Source organism: Erpetoichthys calabaricus, chromosome 2, assembly GCF_900747795.2.
Source record: "Erpetoichthys calabaricus chromosome 2, fErpCal1.3, whole genome shotgun sequence".
Classification (NCBI taxonomy): domain Eukaryota; kingdom Metazoa; phylum Chordata; class Cladistia; order Polypteriformes; family Polypteridae; genus Erpetoichthys; species Erpetoichthys calabaricus.
The window spans coordinates 2,851,226-2,863,054 of record NC_041395.2 but is presented as its reverse complement, the minus strand read 5'-3'; positions in this window follow the sequence as shown (position 1 = coordinate 2,863,054).

The following is an 11,829-nucleotide window of genomic DNA, read 5'->3' as shown; positions in this document are numbered from 1 at the left end:
TGGTCCAGATGACATACTTGTGGAAGCATTTAGGTGTTATGGGGAGATGGCAGTGAAGTTTTTAACCAGATTGTTAAATGGAATCTTGGAAAGTGAGAGGATGCCTGAGGAGTGGAGAAGAAGTGTACTGGTGCCGATATTTAAGAATAAGGGGAATGTGAAGGACTGCAGTAACTACAGGGGGATAAAATCAATGAGCCACAGCATGAAGTTATGGGAAGGAGTAGTGGAAGCTCAATTAAGAAGTGAGGTGATGATTGGTGAGCAGCAGTATGGTTTCATGCCAAGAAAGAGCACCACCAATGCAATGTTTGCTCTGAGGATGCTGATGGAGAAGTTTAGAGAAGGCCAGAAGAAGTTGCATTGCGCCTTTGTGGACCTGGAGAAAGCAAATGACAGGGTGACTGAGAGGAGCTGTGGTATTGTATGAGGAAGTCGGGAGTAGCAGAGAAGTACGTAAGAGTTGTACAGAATATGTACGAGGGAAGTGTGACATTGGTGAGGTCTGCGGTAGGAGTGACGGAGGTGGGATTACATCAGGGATTGGCTCTGAGCCCTTTCTTATTTGCAATGGTGATGGACAGGTTGACAGATGAGATTAGACAGGAGTTCCCGTGGACTGTGATGTTTGCTGATGACATTGTGATCTGTAGCGATAGTAGGAAGCAGGTTGAGGAGACCCTGGAGATGTGGAGATATGCTCTAGAGAGGAGAGGAATGAAGGTCAGTAGGACCACCAAGACAGAATACATGTGTGTGAATGAGAGGGAGGTCAGTGGAATGGTGAGGATGCAGGGAATAGATTTGGCAAAGATGGATGAGTTTAAATACTTGGGATCAACAGTACAGAGTAATGGGGATTGTGGAAGAGAAGTGAAGAAGAGAGTGCAGGCAGGGTGGAGTGGGTGGAGAACAGTGTCAGGAGTAATTTGTGACAGATGGGTATCAGCAAGAGTGAAAGGGAAGGTCTACAGGACGGTAGTGAGACCAGCTATGTTATATGGGTTGGAGACGGTGGCACTGACCAGAAAGCAGGAGACAGAGCTGGAGGTGGCAGAGTTAAAGATGCTAAGATTTGCACTTGGTGTGAAGAGGATGGACAGGATTAGAAATGAGTACATTAGAGGGTCAGCTCCTCAAGTTGGACGGTTGGGAGACACAGTCAAAGAGGCGAGATTGCGTTGGTTTGGACATTTGCAGAGGAGAGATGCTGGGTATATTGGGAGAAGGGTGCTAAGGATAGAGCTGCCAGGGAAGAGGAGAAGAGGAAGGCCTAAATGAAGGTTTATGGATGTGGTGATAGACGACATGCAGGTTGTAGGAAATAGCCCGGACACAGACAGACAGACTTCATTTTAAAGTCCCAACACACGTTTATTCACACAATGCACAATGTCCAAATATGCACAACCCAGTGCTACAGCACCAATCACCCCAATAGTCTCACAGTCCACAATGCCTTCAGGCCGCCTTCTTCTCTCCTCTATCTCTCACTCTCAGACCTCGTCCTCTTCCACCCGACTTCAGCCTTGAATGAAGGGAGGCGGCCCCTTTTATAGTCACCCGAATGTGCTCCAGGTGGTTCCCGGCAATCTTCCCCTGACACGCCCCTGCGTGGCGGAAGTGCCGGCTGCCTTTCCGGAAGCACTCCGTGTGCCTCTTTTCTTCTTTCCCCCAGCACTTCCGCCACACCAGGCATGGTCCGGAGGAGGCATGAGCCCTCCCCCTGTCCTTCTGGGCGTCCCGGCTGGGTACCACCCCCAGCCACCTGCCCCAGTACCCCACCACAAGCTGAGACCCCCAGGGACCAGCATCCTGTCCCGCGAGGGCAGGTCTTCCACGGCAAGAAGCAGACACACTCTGCTCCAGGGCCCGGTCCTGCAAAATAGAACAGAGAACAAGGGGCGGAGACGTTGCCCTGACACCGCCACTTAGCGCTTCTCTGTCTCAAATAGGGGCAACGCTCCCCACTCTGTGCAGTACCCCAGTGCTTGCCAGCTCGGCCCCCCTTTCGTGACCTCCGTGCCCCTCATTTTAGGACAACGGACGGGACCACCTGTGCGCCCGTCTCCTCAGCCTTCTGTGGGTTTTCCCTCTGCACCTGCAGAGGACGGCCCTTCTCCAGACGTGAGCGCCCAGCTGCACGTCCCTTCCTGTTGGAGGAACCTGCATTCATCCCTTGGTTCTTCCTTTTCCTCTGGGATGCGCTGACGGTCTGAGTTTGCCTATGGCAAAAGCACAGCCCCTGATCTGTCTGCATCCCTTTAATACAAGTCGAGGCTGCGGCTGGCTTGGGGGGGAGGGCGCTAGGACCCAGGGCACTTATCAGCCCGCGACCTGCCAACCCTCTTGCTGTCTTTCCCCTCGCCACGCACGCAGCACTCACCAACGCATCTACTGTCGGAGACCCCCTTAGTAGATACCGGTCATTGAAATCACGGCCAATTTCGGTGGGCTCTCCTGCATGCTTTACGGAGTCAGCTGTACTCACCATCTCCACGGTGCCTCTCTGACCGAAGACTCCAGCGTCGTGCCGTTCTGTCGTCACCGACACGACCGCCTCCCTCTTCAGCCTCTGCAATTCTGCATGGATGTCACTCAGCACCTTCATTAAAGGCGACTCTACGGGCCGAAGGCACTCCCCTGGCTCACGCAGAGCCACCGGCAAGGACAGGAAGACAGCCAACGGTGAGCTTACCTTTTTGTCAGCCCTGTGCTTCGGCTGCTCCCTGTGGGCCTTTTCCTCCTGCCCAATCGGGTCTCTCCCCAGCCCGTGATGGACGTTCCTTCGTCCCGCCTCCATTCGGTCATTGGCGGGCCCGCCAGACACACCATCCACTCACGTGCCTGTCACAGTGAGGGACTTCCAGTCCGTGGCCATTTTGGCTCTGTTCCCCCTGGTAGGGCGACATTCCGGCTCTTGGAGTTGCAGCGTCTCCTTTACAGCAGCTCTCCCTGCTGCTGCCGCGTTGCTGAAACGCCGTGGAGGGACATGCGCCTGCCACCGACAAAGATCCGGGCAGTCCCTGCCTGCAAAACACAAAACACCCTCGGTCCCGCAGGGCCGGTCGCCGGCAAGCAGGGGACTTACCTTCCGGGTTCCATCTGTCCGAGTAAATGTCCTCGGCGTGGCCTCCTTAGGCGACATGCCGCCCCGGGCGCATCCAACGACGGCGCGCTCGTCGGAGCCCGCTGCACTTCTGCACCGTCCGATGTTGTCCCACACCAGGGGAACTTGTCCTCTCTGCGGACCTGTAACAGCCCCAGTGGTAACTCGTTCCTGCGGGGTTGTGCATATGCTGCTCCCGCGTCACGTGTGTGTGATCTGCTGCTGCGGCAGGACGCCCACAGACTGTTTATAATTACAGGTCCCGGTCCAACTGGACGGACTGGCATCCTGCCGACTACGCCACTTTAGGAAATAGCCCAGACACAGACAGACAGACTTCATTTTACAGTCCCAACACACGTTTATTCACACAATGCATAAAGTCCAAATATGCACAACCCAGTGCTACAGCACCAATTACCCCAATAGTCTCACAGTCCACAATACCTTCAGGCCGCCTTCTTCTCTCCTCTATCTCTCACTCTCAGACCTCGTCCTCTTCCACCCGACTCCAGCCTTGAATGAAGGGAGGCGGCCCCTTTTATAGTCACCCAGATGTACTCCAGGTGGTTCCCGGCAATCTTCCCCTGACACGCCTTTCCAGAAGCACTCCGTGTGCCTCTTTTCTTCTTCCCCCCAGCACTTCCTGGGGTCCCGAGTCCTCCAGGCATGGTCCGGAGGAGGCATGAGCCCTCCTCCTGTCCTTCTGGGCGTCCCGGCTGGGTACCACCCCCAGCCGCCTGCCACAAGGTGATTGGTGTAACAGAACAAGATGACGAGGACAGAAAGATATGGAAGAAGATGATCAGCTGTGGCATCGCCTAACGGGAGCAGCCGAAAGAAGAAGAAGAAGAATTTTATGCTTTGTGCATATGGAGCTCGAGTGAATTCTCTGCATTGCTACTGTCCACTCCTTTTCTGAGATATTGAGTGAGAGATCCTTTTCCCACTGTCCTCTTGGATCTTTGAACGGGAGGGTCTGTAAAATGGTTTTATATATTATAGAAATGCTGTCTGAGTCCTCAAGACTAAGTAATAATTTTTCCAGTATAGAGGAAGGTCAGAGTTGAGGAAAATTGGGCAGGTTCTGTTTAACAAAGTTTATAATTTGAAGATAGTGAAAGAAATGTGTTGCTGGAAAGTTAAATTTGGAATGTAATTGTTAATAGGATGCAAAGATGTCCATATAAAGATCTCTAAGCCATTTAATCCCAAATGTTTTCCAGATATTAAAAACTGCATATGTTTGCGAGGGATGAAAAAGGTGGTTCTCATGCAGAGGTGCCACAGATAAAAGATTCTCCATCTTAAAATGCTTCCTACATTGGTTCCATATTCTGAGTGAGTGAAGCACAATTGGGTTATTAATATATCGGCGATAACTTGCATTTATTGGGGCACAAAGCAGGGAATATAAAGAAGTACTGCAGGATTTTATTTCTATTGTAGACAAGGCCTGTGTATGTTCATCTAGTTCTGTCCATGTCCAGGTTTTTATAGCTTGTATGTTTGCTGCCCAGTAATAAAACTGAAAGTTAGGTAAAGCCATGCCACCTTCTGCCTTAGGTCTTTGTAGGGTCGCTCTTTGGAGACGTAGATATTTTGAATTCCAAATAAATGAGGTTATGGCTAAATCTAATTTCTTAAAAAATGATTTATTGATGTATATTGGAATGTTTTGAAATAAAAAGAGAAGCTTAGAAAGGATATTCATCTTAACAACGTTAATTCTTCCAGCTAGAGTGAGATGAAGGGTTGACCATCTATGCAAGTCTTGCTTAATTTTTTTCCATACAGACGATGAAATTTTGCTGATAAAGAGCTTTATGTTTACTTGTGATGTTTACCCCTAGGTATTTTAACTGATCTGCAATGATAAAAGGGAAGGTGTCCAATCTAATATTGTATGCTTGAGAATTCACTAGGAAGAGCACACTTTTATTCAAATTAATTCTGAGACCAGAAATCTTTGAACATTCTGTAAGTGCTGTTAGGACTGCAGGCACAGTATTTTGTGGGTCTGATATACAGTATACAGTACCATATCATCTGCATATAGAGAAATTTTCTGTTCAAGTCCTTCTCTGATAATCCCCTTTATCTGATAAGCATTTTGACAGTGAACTGCCAGTGGTTCAATGACGATTGCAAAAAGTAGTGGTGACAAGGGGCATCTTTTTCTGGTACCACATTCTAATTTAAAGTAGTCTGAATTAATGTTATTAATACAAACTGAAGCTCCTGGACTGGTATACAGTAGTTTGATCCATGCACAAATGTTCGGGCCAAACCCAAATTTCTCTAATGTAGTGAAAAGGTAGTTCCATTCAATCATATCAAATGCTTTTTCTGCATCCAATGATAATAATATCGCTGGGGTGTTTGACTTTGCGGGTGAATATATTAAATTAAACAGGCGTCGAAGATTGGAAGGTAAGTGTCAGCCTTTAATAAATCCAGTTTGATCTTGTGGTATTACCAAAGGCAGCACTTTCTCAATCCTTCTAGCTAGGACTTTGGAGAGTACCTTAACATCATTATTCAATTGATCTGTATGATGCACATTGTGATAAGTCCTTATTTTGTTTAGGAAAGATGGTGATTAATGCTTGGTGAAAAGTTTGAGGTAGAATTTGATTGTCTCTAGCTTCTGTCAATGTTGCTAATAAGAGGGGAGCTAACTGAGTGGAGAATTTCTTATAAAATTCAACAGGGCAGCCATCAGGGCCTGCTGCTTTCCCACTCTGAAGTGACTTTATAGCATCTAGTAATTCTGATATCATCAGAGGTTTATCCAGTTCCTCTGCACTAAAAGTATCTACTTGTGGTATCTGTAATGTATCCAGAAATGCATTAGATTGTGTGTTGTCTTCTTTGATCTCAATAGAATATAAGGACTTATAGTAGTCTCTAAATGTGTGCATTATATTTTTATGGTCAATGATTTTATCTCTGTTCGTGTCAGTGATTGCTGGGATTGCATTGCGAACTTCTTACTTGTGGATTTGTTGAGCTAAGAGCTTATTAGCTTCCTCTCTGTGTTCATAGTAATGATGTCTTGATTTAAAAATGAGTTGTTACGTTTCTTTGGTTGTTAAGAGGTTGAGCTCTGAATGCAGAGCCTGTCTTTTCCTATGAAGAGCCTCACTTGGACTCCTGGCATGTTCTTGATCTATTCTAGTAATTTTGCTGGTTAGCTCTGATACATTCTTGGTGTCTAAATTATTTCTGTGGGAAAGATATGAAATAGTCTGTCCTCTTAAGAAGGCCTTCAGGGTTTCCCAACGTATTCCTGCAGAGACCTCTGAGGATGTATTTGTTTCTAGAAAGAAACTGATTTGTTTGGATATAAATTCTGTATAGTTCTTGTCTGCTAATAAAAGTGGTTTAAGACGCCATCTGCAAGATGAGTGTGTGGGGCATGATGATTTTAGCTCCAAGATCAGAGGGGCATGGTCAGAAATAACAATTGTGTCATACTTGCAAGATTTATTTGTAGGCAAGAAATTATTATCTATAAAGAAATAATCAATTCTTGAGTAGCAATGATGCACTGGTGAGTAGAAGGAATATGTTCTTGAGTTTGGGTTTAGAAACCTCTAGGGGTCTGATAGGTTGTGGTCAGTTACAAACTGTGTAATTGTCTTTGCAGTGTCAGATGTCATCCCCCCTGTCACAGGAGTCCTATCTAAGAGTGGATTTAAAACACAATTAAAGTCCCCAGCCATTATAATTTTATGAGTGTTCACATTGGGGATGGTTGCAAATACATTTTGGATGAAGTCCCTATCATCCACACTGGGTGCATAAACATTTATCAAAATCACTTTACAGTTAAATAAGTTGCCCATGACAATCACATATATCCCTTCAGGATCTGATACCACAAATGAGATTGTTCTATGTATGAGAATTCCCACACCTCTAGTTTTCTTTGTAAAGCTAGAATGGAACATTTGGCCAGTCCAGTCTTTTTGCAGCTGAAACTGATCCTTGCTTAGTAAGTGGGTCTCCTGTAAAAATACTATTTTAGCGTTTATGCCTGTTAGGTGAGAGAGTACTTTCTTTCTCTTTAATTCGTGAATCAGGCCTTTAACATTCCAGCTCACAAAGTTAACTGTCCCATCATGGAGACTGATTCTGAATTTTTTATGTCATTTTGTAGTCTCAACTGGAAATGAGACAGCTTTGACCTAAATTTCCAATTTTCCCACAAGTTATTGCCATGCAGCCTATTATTACGTTGGTAGCTATAATTATAAGGATTAAAAGGATAGATTAGATATACTGTAGCTTGCTCTTTTTTTCTCCCCTCCTTATCTCCCCACCCCCCCCCCCCCCCCATTTTGCCTTCCCACGTGAGGCTGGACCCCACTTCGCGATGTCCCAGTCCTCTGACATACATAGAGACAGAGAACGTCCAAAACAAAACAAGCCCCCCTAGCAGCAGCGTTTGAGGATTAAAAAGTACAGATATCTATTACCAATAAAGTCTAAATACTATAAGAATAACATATAATCTTGATCAGTCTTGAAATATTAAGATAGTAAACCCAAGGAATGGTGTTACAAAGTGGTCTTGATTAAGCATAGTAGACCCTAATGCAATAATAACAATAACAATAACAATAATCCAAACCAAGGATATGATATTAAACAGTCTCCTTTAAAAAAAAAGTTACTACTTTAATTTCTTCCACACATACACCTATAAGAAGAGAAAAGGATGTATAATTAAGGTACCCGTGTCACTGCAAGCGGATCAGACAGCAGGTAATATCTTCTTGCCATGCCATGACAGGATGCAATTCACTATCGTATTTCAAAAAAGTGTCAGGATCATCTTTCTTAACTCCTTTTCTGCTTCCTTCCGTGGTGGAGAAAATGTAAAATTGGTCTTGAATATCAACTTTCAGTTTGGCAGGATACAAGAGGCTGTATCTGATATCGGCTTTCCGTAAGCGCTGTTTAATGTTGTAGAAGGCTGCATGTTTAGCAGCTGTTGAGGGTGAGAAATCAGGGAAAATACGAATGTGGTTATTTTCAAATATAATCTCTTGTTTGTGTCTGAGAAGTGTCATTACATTAAGCTTAAATTGTAATCTCTCGAAGCGCACAAAAAGAGTCCTAGGTTTAGAGGTATTTGATCCACGTATGCGATAAGCTGCCGCTATCTTGGTATTTGATTTAAAGTCCTCTCCAATTATTTTTAAGAATAGTTCAGCTATGAATTTCACTGGGTTTGGACTTTCACGATTCTCAGGTAGGCCTTCGATTCTAATATTATTCCTTCTGCATCCATCTTCCAGAGCCGCAAGTCTGTCTCCGAGTTTTTTGCATTCGGAATTTGCAGCTATTGTTTTTCCATCAGCGGTGGATGCTAAATGTTTGGCTGTTTGGCACTTGGACATAATGCCTGCCTAGACTTGGATGTAGCTTTAGGATTCTTTTCTGTTTCTTTTTGACCCCCTTTCTTGTTGCTCATGTTTATATACTGTAGTAGAAACTCCTTAGGTTGGGTAAATACAGAATACCTCGAGATAATAAGAAATAAGGGAAAGAATAAAGCCGCTGCTAACGGAGCTCTCTCGTAACGGACTGCCAGCAACTTAATCAAGTCTCCCAGTTCAATGCCATGAGTGGGGGAGCTCTTTGAGCACCTCAATATCTGACCAATCTTGACATGATGAAAGAGTATTGGCAATGTCCTTTAGTGGAATACTTAAAGGAGAAGACCATGTTTAGTGTGTCATCCCATTTGGATTGATTGGAGCACGGGCAAACTTCCAGCGTCTATTGATGGATATGAGGACTCTGATGGCTGGTGTGGAGTATCAGCCTCTTACAATTTCCTAACAGACTACCTTTTATATGAATACAAAAGGCAGGAGCCCACCATAAAGAATCTCCTCCAAGACACCTTTGAGCAAACCTTATGCTGAGACCACACTAGGAAAGTTGCCAGAAAAGCTCTCCGCACACAGAAGTGCTGCCGGAAGGAGATCACAGAACACATGGAGAACTTCCAGGTGCTCTATAAACGGAGCCATCTCACTCCGTTCAGGGAGCCAGAGTCGGGAGGGAGAGCTTGCCAGAGGAGGAGTGGAGGCAGAAGAGACAGAAAAAAGTGCTGTAAGCTTTATACTCTGCTTTACACTGCACTTGCAGGCAGGAACAGTTTGGGAAGAGTTTCCCACAGCTCAATAAAGCCTTGTGTGCTGCTGGACTTGTGTCTGTTTCTGGTGTCTCGGGAATACATGGATTTTTATACACGTGCCATGTTCAGAGGGCTGCAGTTAAAAAGATAGCTCCTTGTAAATCAGAATGGCTTGTAGTGGACCACATGCACTTTTATATCACTATTGATGGGGGGGGGGGGGGGTTTTACTGGGACATACAGTAGTTTACAAAAGCAGAAATACGCCTCTAGCAAAGTCACAGAATGTGCTGTGTCAGCTGACCAAATCATGACATGTACCACCCACAGGGCGCTAAAAATAGAAAACGTTCCACAGCCAAGTTTTTGGCCTATTAGCATTTATGAAGTGGTCCCGCTGTGCTCTTGTTTTGAGGAGTCATCTCTGTGAGATGTGTGTCCAAAGCAACATAACAGAGTGTGGTGTGTCATCTTCTGACATGGCATGTTCAGTGAGCCACTTGAAAAAGTCCACAGCAACGTCTCTCTATACATAAAATCCAACGTCTGTCTGTCTTTTGACGAGAGAACGACTTACTCGGGTTATTTTCTATAATTTGCTTGAACATTCCAGTTGATTTTGTGACTTCTCTCATTGCACTATGTATCATAGTTCACTTACAGGAGCGATATATCCACACTAATCGGAGTCAGAGGCTGCGGGCCAAGAGGAGGGGAAGTGTGACCTCAGTACTGGGGTGCCGGGCAGGGTCCTCCTCACTCACGCGCCAGCCTCTGTTCAGGTCCGTCTACCTCTGGCCACGTTTTGGAGTGTACCTCACCTCCACTTAGCTAGCGATACCTGTTTGTTAATTGATTTTTAAAGTTTGTCCTGTTTCACTACTACGAGGGACAGCTAGTTTGTCAGTATATACAGCCCTGTATGTGGTGGGACACGTGTGTTTTTATATTCCAGTGTAATCTTTGTTGAAAAGTGTGAAACAAAAAATATAATGCAAAAGCAATTCTTTAAGATTTGTCAGTTTACACTTCTAAATATATTGTGTTCAAGAACAGGTTTTCAGTAGTAAATTCTAGCAAAGTTCCTAAAATATAGCAGAATAAGTAGACAAGTTGAGCCTCGCCATATGCACTCTCTTTCATGAGTTGGTTTGTCCTCCGCCGTACAGCAGGTAAAGTGTGATGGCTAACCGGAAAGGTGAATTTAAAGCCTTTAAACTTGTGAAGGTGTGCAAGTGTCCAATGATGGGTGGGCTCGCCGCACGGAGCTGGTTTACGACTTGCTGTCCACCGACATGAATTGCATTATGTGGACGAATGACATCAACGTGTGACTAATGGAACTACAAGGGGCTTCACTGTAACAAGGCGAGACGAGGACACTGGAGGACACTGGAGTAGCAACTAGAAACTCTTGTGTGGAATGAAATATCCAGCAAAGAGTGTCGAATAGGAAAGAAAAGACAGCAGCACGATGGACACAAAATCTCAGTCAGACGTATGAAATCATAAGTAGCTGTTGATCATTTTTTAAATTAAAATTTAACTTGTGATTTGGAGATGGCAGTTCCCTGATTGTTTTTTTTTAGTTGTGTGATTAAAGATTTCTGCAAAGAATACCATTTAGTGTTATTGTAAAAAAAATAATTTTAAAACATACTGATTTTATTCACCCCTCCTCAAACTGCCACCTTACCGTGGTGGAGGGGTTTGCGTGTCCCAGTGATCCTAGGAGCTCTGTTGTCTGGGGCTTTATGCCCCTGGTAGGGCCACCCAAGGCAAACTGGTCCTAGGTGAGGGATGAGACAATGTGCGGTTCAACAGACCTCCTATGACGAATAAAAAATTTGGACAGCGTTTTCTCTCACCCGGACGCGGGTCACCGGGGCCCCCCTCTGGAGCCAGGCCTGGAGGTGGAGCTCGATGGCGAGCGCCTGGTGGCCGGGCTTGCACCCATGGGGCTCGGCCGGGCACAGCCCGAAGAGGCAACGTGGGTCCCCCTTCCCATGGGCTCACCACCTATGGGAGGGGCCAAGGAGGTCAGGTGCAGTGTGAGTTGGGTGGTGGGCGAAGGCGGGGACCTTGGCGGTCCGATCCTCGGCTACAGAAGCTGGCTCTTGGGACGTGGAATGTCACCTCTCTGAAGGGGAAGGAGCCTGAGCTTGTGCGTGAGGTTGAGAGGTTCCGGCTAGATATAGTTAAGACTCACCTCGACGCAGAGCTTGGACTCTGGAACCAATCTCCTTGAGAGGGGTTGGACTCTCTACCACTCTGGAGTTGCCCCCGGTGAGAGGCGCCGAGCGGGTGTGGGTATACTTATTGCCCCCCGACTTGGAGCCTGTACATTGGGGTTTACCCTGGTAGACGAGAGGGTAGCCTCCCTTCGCCTTCGGGTAGGGGGACGGGTCCTAACTGTTGTTTGTGCATATGCACTGAACAGCAGTTCGGAGTACCCACCCTTTTTGAAGTCCCTGGAGGGGGTGCTAGAGGGCATACCTTCTGGGGACTCCCTCGTACTGCTGGGAGACTTCAATGCTCACGTGGGCAATGACCGTGAGACCTG